The sequence below is a fragment of the Seriola lalandi genome, unplaced genomic scaffold (assembly GCF_002814215.2).
Source record: "Seriola lalandi dorsalis isolate HSWRI2012SDOR001 ecotype SW California unplaced genomic scaffold, Sedor1 jcf7180002054954, whole genome shotgun sequence".
Taxonomy (NCBI): domain Eukaryota; kingdom Metazoa; phylum Chordata; class Actinopteri; order Carangiformes; family Carangidae; genus Seriola; species Seriola lalandi.
Genome location: NW_019525505.1, coordinates 1,420,004 through 1,425,801, shown reverse-complemented (window position 1 = coordinate 1,425,801; position 5,798 = coordinate 1,420,004).

Here is a 5,798-nt window from a genome sequence, read left to right as displayed (position 1 = left end):
CTTGAACTGAGCTGATATTCTACTGCTTCATATATTACTGCGACACAAACACAGACACACACACACACACACGCAGAGGATGAGAGAGACACAGATGGAGGGAGAGAGAAAGAGACAGCGACCACATACAACACCATTCATTATTAACACACCCAATATAGCTGGACTGGACACCTCTCTCGCCTCCACACCCAACCCCTCCCTTCCTACTAACACACACACACACACACACACACACACACACACACACATATATATATATATATATATATATATACAGGCAGAGAACGAGAGCCCTCCAGGACCCTCCCCCTGACCCTGCGACCTAGGCGTCATGGTAACCCTCTGACCCATCCTGCAGTTGCTGTGGTAACAACCTTGGAGCATGTCTGACCATTGCACCCCCCCCCCTCAACACACACACACACACACACACACACACACACACACTCCCTATAGCCCTAGAGCCGCCCCCTCCTCCTGCTCCACGCCGAGCCGAGGCAAACCGATCGATATTCTATCACACAGAACAGTGGAGCGAGAGAGAGGAGGCCACGGGCCAGCCAGATTACTTGGAGGAGGGGGGAGGGAGGGGGAGGATAGGGGAGAATGGGGGTGGGGTGTCAGTGGTTGACAAAAAGAGAGCTTGTGTGTGTGTGTGTGTGTGTGTGTGTGTGTGTGTGTCGGAGGAAACGAAAAGGGTTTTAGGGAAGGTAGGAGATGAGTGTGTTGGGGAGGTGTGCAAAAAGGGGTTTTAGTGTGCGGGTGTAATCGGGTAGAAGATTGAGAGAAGGTGTGTGTGTGTGTGTGTGTGTGTGTGTGTGTATGTGTGTGAGATTTGGAAGAAAGAGGCAGTGGGAGGGGGCTGAGAGTGTAAGTGGGTAGAAGATTGAGAGAAAGTATGTGTGTGTCAACGGAAAGATGTTTTAGTGTGGTTGTTATGGTGGATAAGAAAGGGGTGTGTGTGTGTGTGTGTGTGTGTGTGTGTGTCATAATGAGTGGAGTGGAGCTGCCCCACGATGAGGAATCTCCTCTCTGTTTTAGTCAGACAGATACTTGTACGTGGATTCCTCACTGCTTGTGTTTGTGTGAATTTAGTTTTTTATTTGATGTTTATCTGAATAGTGAGGAGTTCAGAGCCGGCACCTAGCGCTTCAGAGCTGAGGGTATTTTTCTTGATTTCTACATTATTTCATGAGGTACTTGCATATAACATAATACACGTGTTTTATATCACAATTTTCAGAACAAGCTCTTTGTATAATGAGGCACCTTTTTTTCCCCTCAGCACTGTGCAAACAGATCATTTGGCCCCAATGCTGAAATACTGAACAAACTGAACAAACCTTTACTGATGTGGATCAATTGTTTTGCTGCTTGAAATTGATTTACCAGAGTCTATAGGTTTCCCTCTATAGGTGAAAAGTGATGTCTTTCACTTTACTTTAACCAAATTTTAGGGGCCTTCTATCTCCGCCTATGAGTCCCATACATCTCGAAGAATATGTAAGGGAAAGTGGAGAGTCTGCAGATTCTAACATTTAAACCATATTTCTATGCTGTATTATCACAAAGATATGAATAGAAACATCCATCGACCTCAGAGGGTTAAAATTCATAAAACTCAACAATGAAGTTAATTGAGCACAAAACACAACAATATATACGTATATTAAAGCACAAAACAATAGAAAACGACAAGCTCCATATCATCAAGACCACATGACTGACCCTGCTTTAAAAACTGTTGCAGTTTGAGTCTAAATGATCCCATGTTCCACTAGTTAAAAGTTGTTTATCCAAACACAGATTTAGGAAACGAGACCTTACCCAGTAGATGAATGTTCTGTTCCCAGTGTCACGGACCTGAGGGGGCCCAGCCCACACGGGTTTATAAGATCCTGCTTGAATTACACACAGAGACGTGAGAGAGAACAAAAGAAAACACGAAACAAGATAATGTGTCTGTTCAGAAACAAGCACTGCACCGACGTGTTGACGCATTTTACAAAAACTGATTTAAATCAAATTCCTTGTCTGTACTGTTGTTTACGTTCATCTGTCATGTCACGCTGCAATGACGGGCACTTTTAGGAAAATATTAATGAATTAATATAGAATTGGTGATTCTATATTCTTCCAATAACCATCAATTAATTGATCCTATTGATAAATATTGCATCAGTAATTATCCAAAACCCTGATATGTCTAATATCTCTGTGCCGCAGAGCTCCACTGTCACTGGCTGACTCGCTCCTTCATTACTATAAACACACACACTGTAGTTTATTTTGGGTCAGTCACATTTAGATTCATATTCCAGTACAAACACTCACTTGAAGACCAGGGGCAAGTTGCACAAAACAAGTTCAGATTTTCCTTAAAATCTGAGTTTTGGTTTCTGTAAAATAAAAACAGTTGCAACCTGAAGTCTTCTCCTTCACTTTTCCTTAAAATGTTCTTTTATATTTAAGGGTTTCTTCTTATCTTAAGCTAATAGAAATACATGAGGACTCACTTAAAGTCAGTTAAACCGTTGAACAAAAGACTTTAGCAACCAAAGTTCACCATGGTGAAGTTCCCCTCAAAACAACAGGAGCATTAACAGGTATCATAAGTGCTAATGGCAGTCTCCATGGAAACAGTAAAACTGTACAGCTGTAAAGTCTCTCATTGCTGAAAATGCTTTTTCTTTTTTTAATTAAGGAAACATTTTAAGAGATTTTGTTCAGCACCCTTAAGTAACTCTCTCAGCTAAGGAGAAATTAAACCTTAAGTGCCAGACTTAGGTAGAAAACTAGGGTTGTGCAACTGGCCCAAGATGTGTATTCAAATCATCCCTTACCAAATGCACTATTTACTCCTCTTTGGTAACATTTGCTAAAAAGCTGTCCAGCTTTACTAAAAAACAACAACAACAACAACAAAAAAAACATATGTCTGTGAACTGTTTGTGTCCACAACGTGGTGGTAAGACCAATCTCACTCTTTAAAAACGGAAACACCCAGCTTTTGTATGTTGATTAGAAACCTTTAATAAGAAATGCCTTGTGTGTAGACATGTAATGTAATCTACATGAATGTGTCATGTCCAGCAGAGTGGGATGCTTGACTCAAAGATCATTACAGAAAGAGCAGCAGAATATAAAACTCTCAGCCTCAACCACATCACTCAGCAGGTGACGCTTTCTTAATCATGTGTTCATGTGTTCACTCAACATTTCCTCTGACCATCTTTTCTTTCAGAGTTGTATGTTACACTGCAAGAGTATCTATTTCTATACAGTATATACTGTAAATAAAACTCTGAAAATAGCTGTTAGATTAGAGTTAGACAGGTATTAGTACAATCTCAGTACAAGATTCATTCAGTTTAAGGACAGACATGTTAATTATCCTGTTAACCCAACTTTATGATCTTCTGCAAGTTTTTTCATATAGATGCTGCTTTTTGTTTGTGTGTGTGTGTGTGTGTGTACATGGCATATTCTTGCTATATTGTGGTACTTACTCCTCCAAGCCTTATTCTATTGTGTTTTATTGGACATGAGGCTGATACAGATGTTTTGTTTCCATGTTGATTCATTATAGTGAGGAAGTTTGTGACAGCTGCTGTGATATTTGTAATGAGGAACAGCTGTTATTCAGAGACGACAGCCTGTAGACCTCAGGTTAATATTATTGACCTGCTGGTAATTTAACAGAATAATAATGTATCTGTGTGAAGGAGAAAAGTGATTAGTTGTAGTTAATGAACAACAGGAAAGTGTTTAAACCGTCTGCATGAAACAACTGAGAGAAAGAAACAAGAGAAGAAAACAATGAACTTCACGAAAGAGGTGACCTATACCCCTGGGTTACAACTGTGTGTGTGTGTGTGTGTGTGTGTCAAGTGGGCAGCACTCATTTGCTCTGTGAGCCTTGTAATAGTATTCATGAAACATGGACACTGTTTCACTCAGTCACACAAACATAAAGAATCATCCGTTCACAAGTGGAAGCATGAAACGATCAAACAAACCAAACAGGCTGTTTGCTGGGTTTTTTTGTTGAAGGGTTTTATATATACACAAATGTATTTATTTATTTTTATATATATATATATATATATATATATATATATATATATACAAACACACACACACACACACAAACAAACACACACATTACATATATAACATACATATACATATGTGAACATACTGTGTATTCATTTTGTCATTTTTTAAAGGCTAAAGATGAGGTCAAGTGTAGATTTGGAAGGTGCTCATCTTATATCTCATAGATTTTTTTATTAAAGTCATTGTCTTTGTACATTAATACTGGGATAATAACAACCTATTTATGTTACAGTGGTTACAGAGTATGTAAACTCACCCTGTCTATTCTTCCAAAATACTTCATTTAAAACAACGTGGTGTAAAAATGTTGAGGATCATTTGGACAAAAAATTAAAGCTTGTAATTATTATCAAATCAAGTAAGGAAGCCTTAAAGAAGCTCAGTGTGGTTATTTACACTGACTCATCTGTTAGATGCTTTTATCCAAAGGGACTTACAAGTGAGGGACATCAGTAAAGCGTCAGTGCTGTAGGAAACCTTGGCATAAGCACTAAGTGCTACGTCTATTTAATAAGTGCAGGATTATTCAGTGAGATATTTAGAAACTATAACAGTATTTTCAGCTATTTCAGACCTCAATCCCTGCTTTTTTTTAAAGTGAGGGTGTTAGGAGAGAATAATGCAGGCTAATGAGAGCTTATTAATAAAGGTATAGGGTGATAATACAGCAGTAAAACTGAACTTCCTGTCTATAATGTATTATAGATCAGCAAACAATCCATGGTGCCGATATTTAGGACATTTATACTTGTCACACACTCTGCTGATGAATTTTCATTAGGTCGTAACTTCATGTCACTGGTGGTTCTATAATAATATAATTTTTTTTTTTTTTTACAATCATTTGGGGCATTTTACAAGTGATTATGGAGCAGATTCACTTTCCCACCACATTTACTAGTTTAAATTTCGCATGGATTGTTAGTAGTTGGTCATTATGTGATCCACTGCATAATGCAGGGTGGAGCCACATCATTTCCATGGCGCTTTATGATGGTTACAGTCTTTTAACATGACGATGTTCTTTGTGTCTTTATCAGGAGACAAACAAACAAACCAAAAGGTTTAAAGTGATAAGAAATGTGGAAATCTGAACATCTGGCCACACAGAGGAAGATCATGTGATACAGCCACTAAATGGACCTTGTGGTGAAACATTTTTTTCCTGCTATGTTACAATGCTCATTTTGTTGTAAATTGATACCTGTTAGGTTGTGGAGGTCCCCAGGTGACTGTGAGATCAATGAGGCTGTTTCCATCATGGACTGATCATCACATGTAGAACCGGGTCTCTTCAGTTCTGCTTTCTTCGTCTTCTTCCACTGAATTTTCATGAACTTGAGCCACAATATTTCTATCACACTATGTCGACTAAATGGTGTGTTAAAGGTAGAAAACAGATGACTTGACACTACTGCCGTAAATAAGAGTTGGTCACAGCATTTATTTCCATTTTCTGACAAAACTCCACACAAAAACAAACTGGAGACCAAACTGAAAAAAGAGAGATCCTTCTATTTTATTTCATTTTCTTTTTTTTTTGCTGCTGTTTCGCAAGTTAAGGTACAGTGCCTTAGTACATATTTCCACTGATTTAAATAATGAAACTGGAGAGAAATCTCTTTTTCCGAGGACACAGAAAGATTGTTTTTTTTTTTAACAGAGGTGGGGTTGAG